The sequence below is a fragment of the Nannospalax galili genome, unplaced genomic scaffold, assembly GCF_000622305.1.
Source record: "Nannospalax galili isolate Female #2095 unplaced genomic scaffold, S.galili_v1.0 scaffold1654, whole genome shotgun sequence".
NCBI lineage: Eukaryota > Metazoa > Chordata > Mammalia > Rodentia > Spalacidae > Nannospalax > Nannospalax galili.
The window spans coordinates 443962-459821 of record NW_008334135.1 but is presented as its reverse complement, the minus strand read 5'-3'; the positions used below and the strand labels follow the sequence as shown (position 1 = coordinate 459821).

The 15860-nt window shown below is 39.7% G+C and overlaps 1 pseudogene; it reads left to right on the top strand.

The window, feature by feature from the left end:
• The first annotated feature begins 2399 nt into the window (after positions 1–2399).
• On the top strand, positions 2400–15471 carry LOC103730988 (annotated as a pseudogene).
• The last annotated feature ends 389 nt before the right edge of the window (positions 15472–15860 follow it).

Sequence of the window (15860 nt, the reverse complement as noted above, 5' to 3'; positions counted from 1 at the left end):
GTAAATTTGACTTACAGAGGACAATCTTGGGTGTCATTGCTCAACCACTCCCTTCTTTGAGACAGGATCTTTTTTGTGTTCCCTGTTCTGCCAAGCTAGGAAGTCATTGAGCTCCTTTCATTTCTCATGCTTCTGCCTCTACCTTTTGGTAGGCAGAGAGGAAGCAGTGAATCAAAGTGGAATCATGCTCAGTGCTCTAATCCTTATACCAATGGGACATCAAGGATGCAACGTACAATTTTATGCAAGGAAAATTAGTAAGACATTTGGACTGAGTGTTGTAATCAGGAATCACTGTTTCTACCATCGTCCATCACAACATACAAGTCAAAACTAGGTGTAACCTATTTGAAATAAGAGATATTATATAGTAATTCATACCAGCAATTCATCCAAACCTCTTTCCATTCACACTTTTCTATGGGAGTATAACATTGTATATGTTTGGCTATAAACATGTATCTTAAAATAAATTTTATTTTAAACAACTTTACATCTAATCACTTCCCATATTCCTCAAACTACTTAATATGGACTCTTACATCAATCCCTTCAAAATTCTAATACAGCAAGTGCCCACTGAGTAAAACAATCCAAAATAGTCCATTTTTCATTCTTGTTTTGTGTCTTCGAACCAAATATCAGATAAACTTTGAAGAAATTTACCTGACATAATTTGACATAAAATAATTTCCATGATTATCAAGTGAACATAAACAAGTACTTACATAAAATTTAAAAAATGAGAGCTCGCTCGAGATTGATGACTCTTGTAAATCAGTTGTGTTTTGTGGAATGAACTGCTCAGTGCTCACCTGAGAATGAGCTAATGATCTCTGGTGATTTGAATTCACACTTAAATCCAGAGCTTCTTCAGAGACTGATAATCAGTGATAAACATTGATAATAGGTGACAGCTTAGCAGCTATAAAATCATAACAACTTTGATTATGTTACTATGCAATGAATTCTAATTTCAAGAGGTTAAGAATTTGTTTTTGTGGTTAAAAGAAGACTACTTCATTCATTAAAAATTGTCTCTCTTTTTCTGTAGTTATAACCCATAATTTAGAAAGAAGTCAGTCTTTACAGTCTATATGGTCTTTAAAATTGTATAAATTTAGCACTCAGCGAAAATGGTTATAAATTCACAAGCTTGAACCGAGTTGATGGCTTATGTCAGTGAATATCTTCTGGAAAGTTCTTCTTTGTTCATTGACTGAATGTTTGAGCATCACAATCTCCAGACACTGTGGGAAACATGAGAATATGAAGTCAATCATTTCAGGAGATGAGAGTCAGCCTGAACTTAGGAAGTGAACCTCACAAAACTTTTTAAAATTTATGTGAATATGTATTCACCACTGTACTCTATTGAAAATCAGACCAATTCATTTCAACTTGCTTCAGTTAGAATATACATTTAATTTATGAAAGAATTTGGTGTGTCTAAATAAATGAACACTAAAACAACATTCTAAATATTAGTCATATATCTACATGATAATTACATTGATATTTCAAAAGCATAAAGATTTAATTAGAAATATTAAAATACTTAATACGTTTATAGTAGGTACGTCTGCTTATAATCCTATTTTTTGGTTATTTCTGTTCTTCCCATTTCTAACAAGAAAATTATTCATTTCTTTAAAAGTTGATTAAAACATGACCTTGTTTAACTGATATACTATATAATCAATGTCACTACTCAAGAACATCTTTTACATACAAATAGTCAGAAAGCTGAAAAGGTGCTCAGCTATATGACCCTGTTTACAATTTCTAAACTTCATTGTAAGCTTCATGTATCATACAGTCACGAAGAGGAACAGACAGAAGTCAAAATGCCTGTGTACATGTCTAATGCTACCACATTTTATAAAAACATATATTATTTTTAAATTAAATTTTCTCAACTGTAACTTGGAACTAATAAATGAATTTCATGGTAGAAAAAATAGCACTACATGCAAATTTTAAATGCCCAGCCAGTGATTTAGTAAGTATTCACTGAAAGTTATGAAATGTTTGTGTTTTCATTACTTAATCCTAGGCTTGAATATTTTTATACTCTGCTACATTCTAATTACTTTGCTGTTTTCATGATTCTCACACTTTAAAATTCTTAATTATAAAAACTAACATTTTAGTACACGTAAATGTAAAGACATATATTATACAAAGCTAAATTCTAACCTTCCTGTTTTAGAATTTTAAGATATACTCATTGTGAATCAATATGTAAACGTTGAGAGTTCAGAGGAAAACCTCAATTACTACACTTAATTTTTCTTTCATGGTTTGTTGTTAGTGTACATTTTAATGAGAATGAAACTACAAATTCATTAATACAACTAAATTTCCATCACAATATTTTTGGGAAAATACACTGTCTCATGGCTTTCCTGGTGGATGGGAACCACACTGCAGTGACACAGTTCATTTTACTTGGCTTAACAGATGACCCAGACCTTCGAGTCACCCTTTTCATCATCATCCTGTACATCTACCTGGTGACCATGTCTGAAACCTAGGCAGAATCCTGCTAATCAGAATCTCTCCTCAGCTTCATCACCCCATGTACTTTTTTCTGAGCCACTTGGTTTCTACTGACATAGGATATTCATCTACTGTCACACCCAATATCCTACCTTGAGTGTGTCATCCAGCTTGACTCAGCTGCTTTCTTTGGGACACTTGAGTGCTTACTTCTGGCTGTCATGGCTTATGACCACTTTGTGGCAATCTGTAGTCCACTGCTTTATTCAACCAAAATGTCCACACAAGTCTGTGTTCAGTTGCTTATAGGAGCTTACATAGGTGGTTTTCTTTTCTTTCTTTTTTTACAGAAACTTTGAGAATTTCATACATGCATATAAGAAGTTTTGATCAAATCCATGCCCACTCCCTCCCCTCCAAAATCCACCCCTCTGAAGCGGTAACCCTAAATTTTTTTAAGGATTAGCTACAAGCTCCCAAATACTTTTGACATTTTTGGCCTTGGAACAGAGTATGTTGCTAACAGGCCCAAGGACATTTTGACTTTTATCCAAGCAACTGGCTACATTTCTTTGGGGTCTTTTTATCCTAACTGCCTAGTCAATTCCTACCTCCTATTCTTACCACACCATCCTCTGAAGGGGTTACACAAATTGCCAAGAGGGAACAGGGCCACTGACCACTCTGGCTTCTTCCATGCTGAAAGGGACGCAGGGTGAGGCAACTGGAGTACCCCTTCAGTGGGTCTGTCTAAAAGACTCCCAAATTGCATAACTTTCATCTCTAAAGGAAGAAGAAAGTCATTGACTCATGAATTGGAGACATGAAGGAGAAATAAAGGCAAGAGTAATTAGCATTACAAGTTCTAGACAGGGAACTAGAAAAAAAGAACAGGGCAAATTTTCAAATATTCATATGACAGTCCATTGGAGTTTCTTGACAAGGACTCAAAAAGGAAAAAAAAAATAGGTGGTTTTCTTAATGCTTCCTCCTGTACACTTTCCTTCTTTTATTTTGTCTTTTGTGGACCAAACAGTCAACCTATTTTTTTTCCCGTGATTTTACCCCTGTAGTTGAACTCTCATGTTTAGATGTCAGGGTCCCAACAGCTATTACTACATTTTATTGTGGGACTGAGTGTGATCCCACAGTTAGTCACAGCTGTCTCCTACACCTACATTCTCATCACCATCCTGAAGATGTCCTCCCTTGAGGGCCTCCAGAAGGCCTTCTCCACCTGCACCTCTCACTTCACTGCAGTCAGTGTCTCTATGGGACTGCCACATTCATTTATGTGACGCCCAAGTCCAACTACTCCACTGTGGGGTCTCCCCCTCCCCTCGTGGGTCATTGGCCACCGATCCACTAGGAAAAGGGGAGCAGAAGCAACAAATGGGGTCAGGATGACCAGTGAGCACCGATGGAAGAAAGCCCTTCTGGGGAGGCAGATTCAGAGATACAGCTCCAGATTCAGTGATACAGCTCCAGAATCAGTGAAACAGCTCCATTTATTCAGTGGGGGTCAGGGAAAATATAGTATAGAGGCAGCAGCCAAAGCTTCAGCTGATAGGTGCTCATAGTATGCTTTATTTACATGTGGTAGCGGGATCCTATCATCTGGCTATAGGGCAATGCCTAATTATCATATAGAAAAATCCTGGGGGCAGTTTTTCTTGCAGGTAACTATGCCAAAGGTCATGTTATGAATAAGGTCAGGCATCCGTGCTTGGAGGCATTTTCCAGGTAAGTCAGGCAGGAAGGCCCTGCTGAGAAAGGAGCCAACCTTAACAGTAGGTCAACATCTCCCCCTGTTTTGTTTTATAAATGGAGAAGTGTCATAACAAGCTTTAAGAGCCCACTCATCAATCTCAGGAGAATCCAAAGTTTGATAACTGACCATGACCTGATTGGTAGAAATTTTGGCAATGGTAGTAATTTGTAAGAAATTGTATGAAACAGAGAGCAAACATCAAAATAACATAATCAGAGGGCTATTGATATTGTAACATTCCCACTCTGAAGAGGTAACCCCAAAATCTTTTTGGGATAAGAGCTCACAAATACCTTTAATGTTTTTGGCCTTTGGGATAGAGCACTTTGCTAAAAGGCCCAAGGACATTTTGACTTTTAGCCAAGAAAGAAACTGGCTACTTTTCTTTGGGGTCTTTTTACTCTAGCTGCCTAGCCAACTTCTATCACCTATTCTTATCATACCACCCTCTGAAGAGGCGTATCCAAATTGTCAATAGGGAATTGGGACACAGACCACTCTGGCTTCTTCCATGCTGAACAGGGACGCAGGGTGAGGCAATTGGGGTACCCCCTTCAGTGGGTCTATCTAAAAGACTCCCAAATTACATATCTCTTAACTATAGGAAGTAAAGAAAGGTTTGATTGTTGCCTGGAAGATGTGAAGGAAAAGTAAAGGTAAAAGTAAGGGCAAGAGTAGTTAGTATTACAATTTTTAGGCAGGGAACCAGAAAATGTCCAAATTAAAGTCCATTGGAATTTCTTGATGAGGGAGCCCAAAAGTATCCATCTAACAGGTTTCTCCTCATTTTTCTTTTGCCTGCCAAGGCTGGAATGATGATCAATGAACTCAGGATTTGTTGTCAGGCACTTTGATAACTGTTGGAGTGGCTAGAATCAGCTCCCTCTTAAATGGCCTCTAGATAGGGAGAGAAAACAAATTTAGCATCATTTTAGAATAGTGAGTTGTTTCCCTCAGCTGCAGGTGGGCACTACAGTATTGTAGACCAAGATTTAAAGTCCTACACCTGAGTAGCACTGTTCTATTAGGAACAAAATCACCAGTGAGAAGTAATTATCTAAATAACATAAGAACTTAATTTAAGTCTAATGTCTGGGATGTGTAATCCTTTGAGTTCTTAAAGAAATATATTGATGACTTTAATCTTTGGTTATACTTTCCCCTTGGGTGTTTAAGGCCATACAATTGGCCCAAATAAACCAATATATTATTACTTTTAAGGTCATATGAGGATCTGTTTCTCAGGGGTCACATGAGCTTGGGGGGAGCCCCTGGGTCCTCAGGCTTTTCTTTACCAGTTCCATCTATGTGAAGATAAGTCAAGAGATCTTGCTTGACCAGGGCTTCGCTTGGAAGCATGAGGAAATGTTTCCTCTATGTTGACCCTCCTCTTTGCAGACTGGACACTGGTTCAAGTTCATCTTCTGGGGTCTCCATGGCCTCCCTGAACAAGAGGACAGGTGACTCACCAAAGTTATAGGACATTTCTTCAAGAGATGCTCCATAGCCCCTGGAACTTGTTTGACCTTGGAAGGCAAGGAACAAAAAATTGTCCCTTTAAGTCCCTCTGAACAGATTAGTAAAGGCCTCAAAGTCTGGCTATTAAACTTTCAAGAAGGTTAGTTACACCAATCTGGTACTTTTAATTACCATGTGTTATATAGCTAGAGTTGGGCAAAACCCAAACATTTTAAAATAAACCTTGATGAGACATCCTTAAACTAGTTGCCACGCCCCACGTTGGGCCCCAGCTGTGGGGTCTCTCCCTCCTTTCATGGGTCGTTGGCCACCGATCCATGAGAACAGAGGGATCAGAAGCAATGAACGGGGTCAGGACGGCCAGTGAGCACTGACAGAAGGTCCTTCTGGGGAAGCAGATTCAGTGATACAGCTCCAGATTCAGTGATACAGCTCCAGATTCAGTGATACAGCTTCAGACTCAGTGAAACAGCTCCGTTTATTCAGTGGGGGTCAGGGAAAATATAGTGTGGCGGCAGCAGCCAAAGCTTCAGCTGATAGGTGCTCATAGTATTCTTTAGTTACACATGGTAGCGGGATCCTATCATCTGGCTATAGGGCAATGCCTAATTATCATATAGAAAAAACCTGGAGGCAGTTTTTCTTGCAGGTAACTATGGCAAAGGTCATGTTCTGAATAAGGTCAGGTATCCTTGCTTGGAAGCACTTTCCAGGTAAGTCAGGCAGAAAGGCCCTGCTGAGAACAGAGCTGACCTTAACAGCAGGGCTCCTCAACACTTCACTGACCAGAACAATGTTGTATCTGTGTTCTACATAGTGATGATCCCCATGTTGAACCCCCTCCTCTACAGTGTGAGGACTAGTGAGATTAAAGAAGTTCTGAAGAGACAACTTGGTAAAAAAAAACTTCTTAGAGATGCCTCTTCTTTTGTAAGGTTTGGTATAGTAATGGTATTCCTTAGACAAAAATAATAAAAGAAACTGATTAAATGTGGTAGATAATATGTTCTGATAAAATTTATCCAAGAATTGATTTTTCGTGGGTAATTTTAATGGCATGTATTCTGAGATCAACTAGCAAATTAGAGGTTTCTAGTGAGTTACATTTAACACATTTCATGTGTAAATGGATATCTGTGTTAATCCATACTGGTCAGGAAAATAGCAAATGGCCAGGGTTGGGGCAGACTTCATGGGAAAGGAGATTATATGCAAGAGTATAAAGAGGGAGGGTTGAATAGGGTGGGAATGGTAGGGCAGGGCAGAGCAAGGTGTATAGTTATGGATAATTAACACAAAAACCTTCAGAAAATGTCACAAGTAAACCTACCACTGTAGAATCTTCCTAAATATATACGTATTGATTATAAAAAGGAATAAAAAAGAATTACCCTATATAGCAGGGGGACATGCCCCTAGTAGACAGCCATAGGCATGCAAAGAAAATGCTGAATGCCAGGAACGAGCTCCCTTTTTTGAAAGTGTTGCACACGGGTCCTATGGCCCCACAAACAGTGCTGAACATTGCCCCTGCAGTTGTCTACCCACCAAAAGTTCATGACAAGACCTTGCTGCTGAAGGCTCTGCATAAATGAACAAACAAGGAGAAATCAACCTAGTATTGGATTGAAAACTTCATCTCTACTCAGTAACTTTCATAGTGCTGGAAGTTCTATGCAAGCTACCAGAAAAAAAAAAAGATGATGCTGGCCCTTGAATACTTGTGAATCCTGTGAATTACAACATCAACTTTCCTAGCAAGATACATCCACCAGTACAATTGTGGCATGAATGTTATGCGAGGAACCAATGACTTTATGATAGGATTTGGGGTCCACTTCAAAAGATTATCTCCATAAATGACACTGACACCAGGACTAGGAACCTGTGACTAGACAGGTCACAGGCCACAGGCCACAGGAAAGAGCCTCTAATATTATTTTACTAAATAGACATAGTACTAAACCAACTCCTAACAACCTGCTATGCCCATAGACTAATGCATCTTTCCTCTCTTACCAGAGAAGCTTCCTTATGCAGTAGGTGGTGATTAACCCGAGACACCCAACTGGCCAATGTGCATAGAATAAGAACCTGCATAGTGCTTATCCCTGAATAGACAACTATATCAAACATCTGCTTCCTGAGGCTCAGGGATCATTGAGGAAGAGAGAAGCAAATGATTCTAAGAGCCAGAAGTGTTGGATGACCACAAGAAAAAGGGTTTTCCTAGACAGTTGGGCAGTTATTCCTATGATCTCACAGCACTAGTGACAGCCTCCCACATAAGCTCAAGCCAAACAGTACATCAGCATAGAAGTGGAAATGTTGAGAGGAAACCCCAACCCTAGCTGAGAAACTATTGGCAACTGATAGTTGCTAGGAGGGGAGAGTCAGTCTTCTTTAAGGGTGTGACTCTGGGTAGGTTAACCAGGCTTTTATTGAGGAACCACACTGAAAGACATTTGGGGACACAAGCTTCATTCAGGAGGCATAGATAGATAGAAAATAGATAAATAGATAGATGATAGATAGAGATAGATAGACAGATGATAGATTAGATAGATAGATGATAGATAGATAGATAGATAGATAGATGATAGATAGATGATAGATAGATGATAGAATAGATAGATAGATGATGGATGGAAGTGTGTGTGCATGGGCATGTACGTGTGTATGTGTGTGTGTGTACAGGAGTGTATGATATCATGTACATGGTGGTAAGGGGTGTGATAAGGGAGGCATTCTAAATATGATCAAAATATATTGTATGAACTTCACAAAAATTCAATAATATAACATTTTTTCTAATAAATATCACACCTGAGAATGCCTTTAATTTTGTTTATACATTTAAATATAATTGTCTAATATAAATCAAGTCTACTGAAGAGTGTAATTTCATATTCATCTTAAATAACAGCTCACCCTAAAGTATAAATAATGACTATAGTTGTGACCAAGTATACGCTGAAAGAAAATACAAAGTGAAACAGACAATAATAGCAAAATCATCTACTGGGAAGGGATTTGTACATTCGTAGGAAATAAATCTGAATTCCTATCCTCTGACACCAATGTTGGCTATTAGCAGGCTAGTCCAATGAAAGAAAAAGATAAGATGTACCTCACTAATGTGCTGCCCTGAGAAACATTGTCTTATAATTTATTAATATTTAAACAAAGTATGTTTATTAAGAAACTATGATAAATTCTATGATTAGAACTTAGAGTGAAATATTAGCAAATTTTTTCACTGTTTTCAAATTCCTGATATGTTACACTTTGAGATCAGAGACAGTAAATCATTATCCCAAAAATTCTCTGAAATTTCAAATTTATGATTTTTAAACATACTTCTAATAATCTTCACACTCTATTATTTAAATGGATAAAATTCTTGTATAAAGAACAAAATGTACTAAGTTTATTAACACTTACAAAGATCTACAGTCTATAGCAATAGTCTAACAATGCAAAACATAATTTAAAATTCAGACCTGAGAGAAACAGTTTCCGATTGCAGGAACTGAACCCAGTGCTGGTGGTTCTGAGTGCTCTCCTACTGAGTAAGCCACAGATTCCCATGAAAATCTTCAACATTCACTGTGTGCTGGCAATGCCCATGTGTATTTATTTTTCTCTCTTCTCTCACTCTCAGTATTTCCCCTTCCAGTTAGGGTTCTGGTTGTTTGATCAGTTTATTGACTTAGAAGTATAGGAAATGTTTCTCTTCCTCTCTCTGCAGACCTGCATTGGATCAAGAAATTTATACATTCTGAGAACATTTATTTGCTGCTTTTTTCCATATTCATTGTCAGTGATCATTTCTTAATCTGATTCATTTTGTATTATCAGCATGATTATTTGATGTAAAAACTTGACTTATGATGTTTAGTCTCATATCACTCCAAAGGTGTTTTAATATTACCTTTAGATGTGATGAACATTTAATATTAATTGAGTCACCAGATTATCCACATGACTTGTGGGTTCTTTGTCCAATACTCTAAAGCTCTTAAAGGTTGAGGTCCTCTGAAGAGGACAGTGTTCTAATACTGACTTAGCTTTGCCCTTGTGTGTTTAATCAATCTCTCTCTCTCTCTCTCTCTCTCTCTCTCTCTCTTTCACACACATTTCTTTATTACTTTTCCCTCTCTATGTAGTAATTACATGTGATAATTTCTTAAGATCTCTCGAGAGATGTGTGAATGTGTATATCAATACACATTTGTATTTGTATACATATATGTGCTTATACATATCTATATCTTGCCTCTGTGAACAATCAAATACAAGTCATAACATAAGATTTCCTCATCGATCCTGTACCATCTTTCAATTTACTTCTTGCATTATCCATGGACATAAATCTTTGAGAAATTATTTTTCTATTTTTCCAAAGATATACATTTATTGCTATATCCTAGAAATTTCTGACAATGCTTGTGGTGCTTAGTAATGATTGTAAAGTTCAAAGGATTTAGAATTGCCTATAACAAAAACTTCTGGACATATCTGTGGAGGACTTTCTTGATTTGGTTAATTGTAGTGAAAAAATGCACTCTAAATGTGGGATGAGAGTGGCACCATTTCTTGGGCTGAATAAAAATGAGAAAGTGAAGTGGTTGGAGAGATGGCTCGAGGTTAAGAGCATTGGATGCTCTTGCATATGTCCTGAGTTCAGTTGTCAGTACACACACACACACACACACACACACACACACACTGTGTGTGTGTGTGTGTAAATGTATACATGTATATATAGGTAAATGTTCAGTCATTCATTCATACACACAAAAATAAGAGTGTTTAGAAGACTGAGAAAGCGAGGTGAGCAGAATTCATTCCCTGCTTTCAGACTATATGTGCAATGTGACCAGGCACTCAAACACCTACCATCATGCTCCCTGTCGTGATGGACTGAACCTTCAAACTTTTATACTGAATAAATATGTCCCCCTTTCAACAAATACTTTGTGATGACAATGAGAAAAATTATTAATACAGCCATTTTCTTTCAAGAACTTGGGAATTTTCTTTCTTCCTGACTTCAGAGCACATAAAGTCTAGGAAATTAGCAATTGGTCATATTTCAAATCCTCAAATTTGTCCAAATTTTTTGCAGCCTCAAGATTCTCTTACACATAGTACTACCTGCCATATTTTCCTCATATGGGAAACATCCTGCTTATTTTGTAGCTACAAAGCTGCACATTCTTTGACCACTTGCAGAAGCTTTCTTGGAGTTCCAGATTGAAGTAAAGATACAATTGCCCTCTTGTACAAGGATCCTAAATGCTTAGTAATAGAGTACAGATCTGCAGTGATCCTCCCCAGGGCAGTAAACCCTCATAAGAAAGGCCCCAAGAGCCTCTTGAGAAATAATAACTGAATCAGCAGATGCACTGACCATGAAGAAGCTGCTTCAACACAGGCTGTTTCCCTTAGATAAGCTTAGGAGATAAACAGACCCCTTAACGCCATGACTCACAACCCAGTTGATATAAGAAGCTGTCTCAGGACAAGCTGCTTCCCCCTGATGAGTTTCACAATGTGCAGACCCCTGCTTCCTGCCAAAACTGTTACATTTTCTGCCTCCCACATTCTGTAACTCCTTATAAAATCCCCAGCCAAGCAGCCTGCAAGTTGGTGGCTGCTTCTCACTCCTGAGCTGAGAGCCACCACTTGCAATTCCTTCCAATTTACCTAACACGTTGGTGCCATGACTTGGATCGCCGCCATTGGCGGTCACTAGTAAAGGACTCTGGCTGGATCACCACCACTGATTCAGCTTTGAGGTTCTCTCTCCTCTCTCTCTCTCTCTCTCTCTCTCTCTCTCCTCTCTGTCCCTTTCCTCCTTTCTCTGGCTCTTTCTCACCTCTTGGCTCCCTCCCCAGCCTTTCTCCATCTTCCTTTCAATTTGAATTGGAGATCACTCCTGGACCTAACCTACAGCCACTGGGAAGCACTGGTCCCCTTGACTGTTGAGTGTCCAACATAGTTACTGTGTCTGTCTAAGCCCACCTGGCAGGTAGACCTGCCTACCCATCACTCTCAACCACTTTCCCTTAGAGCCTCTTGGTCCCAGTGACTAGTCCTTACAAAGGAGCACGGACTCCTCCATGCCTGCTAAAAGGTTTTCTAGCTACCCATCGTGACCGGGGATCCCAGAGACCTTAGTAGCATACTACCTACACAGGGGGTGCAGGCCTTTTGATTTAAGATCTTCTTAGTGTTCTGTGTAAACCTTTTGGACTTTGGCTCCATGGATCAGTCTCTCTTTTCCTTACTCTCTCTTTCCCTTTTCCTGTTTCTCTCTCTCCCTGTCTTATACTTTCCTGTCTCTCCTTCTTCCTTTTTTTCTTGTGCTCTGTCTCCCTCCCTCTACTGGCTGGCCATGCAGTACGACTTTCTGAACCCTAAAATTGCACCAGTGCATCAGAAAGCCCCATGTATTTTCCCTTCTCTGGTTACAGGATGCTACTTCCAGCGCCTGGGACACGCTCTGTTTTTCCCCTCTCTGGATGATTGCAGGATGCTGCCTCTTGGGACAGGTATATTCTCATTTTGTTCCCCTGGGACAGTTTTTATCCTTTGAATGTCTTTTGGAAAATGTTCTTCTGGTTTTAAAGCCTTCCAGAAACTCCTTAGTACTAAGTTTGGTTTTCTATCAATTTTTTCTTTGAGAACTTGGGTTCAACATAAGTCTTGCCACGTTTTTCTTCAAGTAACCCAAACGGACCATTTCTTTTGTCTGGTCTTTTTTTTATATATCTTGTAGAGTGTTCTGTTATTCTACAGACACATTTTACATGCTGGTCAAAGTCACTTAGATCTGCTAAAGTCTCTCTCACTTTATAAAGATCCTGTCCCATTAAAGGGCTTAGCAAAACCGTTAAAGTGTTATATGATTCTCAAAGTCCCAGTTGAATTAAGGTTTCCTTTATGTCACTGGTGAATACAGTCTTGTCTGGCCCAGTGAACTGAGCATCATATATTGCTTTTCTCATACCTAATTCTCTCAGTAATACCTGCCCCTCCTTCATAGTCTCCAGACTCTTTTAATTATGGGTGTTTCCCTTGGTGATGATCATGTGTCTTTAATGCCTTCAACCAGCCATTCCATTAAGGACTGCTCCCCCACTGCATTGGCCTAGGTTGAACAGCCTATATCATAAGGATGGATGGGTGGTTATGTAACTCAACTGTGAAGCTTCCAAAGGACTTTGAGGTTATTTGTTCCCATGTCCCACACCCTCATGAGCCACTTGGTGAGGGGCTCTTTGCTTTCTTGTAAGTTTTTCCTAGTTTTAACAGTTCCAGTGTGGAGTATTTCCTAGCTACAGTACTGTTAGCTTTTTTTTATTTCTTTGTGTATCAAAGGTTGAATCTGAGGGGCAGCTTTAGCTACTTTTATTTTTAAGTCATTTCTTTCTTCACTATTATCTGTCTTTTTCCCTGAGCCCTGGGACTTTACACAAGTTAAAATGTCCCTTTTTTTCTCTTTCTCAAGCTCTACAACTGAACCTGCCAGTACTTTCTTAGCCTTTTTGGCTTCTCCTGCTTTGGGCACATCTTTTATTATGCCAAGTGGCCATGCCCCCTCTCTGGGTTCTCCCCTTGTGTCCAAGGCCTGTAAAAGTTCTTCTAGCATCTCTATAACCCTTAACAAATCTTCACATACCACCAACTGGGCTATTCCCTCACAGTTACAACACAGCTGTGGCCCATGCTTCTGTGTGGCCGGCCCCTTCTTAGTCACATATTTATGATCCATTGTATAACCCACATGACTATCACTAACTCCATTAAGTATACGCGTTTGGTCGCCCTCTCCCCTAGGTTCCTGCCAGTTGCTCCTGGATAGGTGTTATCTCAGAGGGCTCTTTACCACACCCATCTCTGCCCTTCTGGATTTGGGAATCTGAACCCAGCTGGCTGACCAGTTGCCACTGCTAGAACCACACTGCTTTCTCAGGCCCACATCCCCAAGTTCTTCCAAGACTTTTGAGGGAGTTCTGCAGTTTATCTGAGCCAGACTACACAAATTTATTTTCCTAAATTCTTTTTTTCCTCTTCCCTTCTTGGGAGGCTCCCACCCCTACCACCCAAAGCCTTAGGCTCACAGACTAACATAAAATATTTTTAATGTGGGATTCTCTTTATGTCAAGGAATGTGGGGTGACTTACAAAGAGACCACAAGGTGTGCTGGCATGGCACCAGTTCCAGTTGCTTCTGTGCCCTGCCTACAGTCTCCATTAGCTTTCATCCAAACCCTGTGGGCCTGCTGTCTTGCCCCAGGTCTATAAATGCCCCCTCTTGCTTCCAAGCTTGCAAGGCCTGGGGGCCATTTTCCATGGTGTTTCCACTCCCTTCAATCTCTCTCTCCATGCTCAGCTCCACTCCTGTTCCAAGGGTGCCCAGCACTCTTGCTGGCTACTCAGGTGGGAGGAACCTGTTCCCAGGCCACACCCAGGCAATACTGCTCCAGCCCTGGGGATGCTCTTCTTCTCCAGAATATATACATGTATCTCCCCAGAAGTTAAGGATACCTGCATCCTGATTGTCCTCATACCCAGATTAGCTCTCTATACCTTGGGAGAAGTACATGATTTTCTCTCCACAGAAATGGGAGGAAATAGGAGAAAGAGGTCAGCTACCTGGGAAGTCCTGGTAAGAATTAGCCTGTTATCATCAGTGGCAGCTGCAGAAATCATGGCAGGTAGTCTGGAGAACACCTTACTATCAACCCAGCATCTCTCCCAGGAAACTCAGGACCTCATACAGGAACTTACTACAGAGGTTGAGGCAACAGCCCAGTCAATCTAGATCTTATAACAGCAGCTATCCTCCCTGGCTGAAGTCACCCACAAGAACAGATGAGCCCTGGACCTATTAACTGCAGAAAAAGGCGGTACCTGCATTTTCTTGGGCCCTTCCTAAATTCATTTCATTTTAACACAATTGTAACAGAGTATATTATCTCGGGCTTAACAGAGGATGCTACAGTCTGTGCTATTTTATTTGTTGAGTTTCTAGGAGTGTATTCTGTCACATTAATATAATCATGTTAATAAGAGGCAGGCCTCAGCTTCAAACCCCTTTGTATCTTTTCCTCAGTCATTTGTCTGTGGTAGACACTGGGTACTCCTCCTCAGTTATAACCATCATGCTTGGGGTTTTTCTCAGAGAAAGAATATTCATCCCTGTGGCTGACTGTGTGGCCCAGGTCTGTTCTGTGGTGACTTTTGAGACATCAGAATGCTTCCTGCTGACTGCAATAGCCTATGACTGCTATGTGGCCATCTGATCACCCTTGTTTTTCACCCATATGTTTTCCAGAGTCTGCATCCTCCTAGAAGGGGCTTCCTACCTGAGTGATGTGCGAATGCTTGGAAATTCACTGGCCATTCACTAAATCAGTCATTTTTGTGAGCCAAATAAATTTAATCACTTTTTCTGTGACTATTCACCACTTTTGAAGCTTTCTGGTTCTCATGACTTTTCCTCTGAAGTAATTGCAGGGATCTCTTCGGGCTCCATCATTGTGGTCACTGTGGTGATCACTGCTCTGTCTTATGTCTACATCCTCATCACCACCCTGAAGTTGCACTCCACTGATGGCAGTCAGAAGGCCTTTTCCACTTGCCCCTCACACCTCACTGCATCACTTGCTCTTTGGGACCCACACATTCATTTTTGTGATGCCTAAGTCAAACTACTCCACTGATCAGAGCAAAATGACATCCCTTTTCTGCACAGTGGTGATTCCCATGCTAAAACGCCTCATCTAAAATTAGGTTAAAGAGGGAATGAGAAAAATGATAGTTAAACATTGGTGGCTCTGAAATATCTGGTTGTATAACAGTGTAATAAGATCTTCTATTTCAGGTGAAAAGACAATGAACTAAGTAAATTCTAATTAAATTTATGATATTCTAGACATAAACTGTATCATCTCATTAACAAGAAAGTCTTCAATATAAAACTACATGTATTCATTAAGTTAGGAGCAATTACTTTTTTTCTTTTTTGCTTTATCCTTTCATTAGGCACCATGCTTTACATCTACACATACATGAATTCTCTGTTCTTCGAATA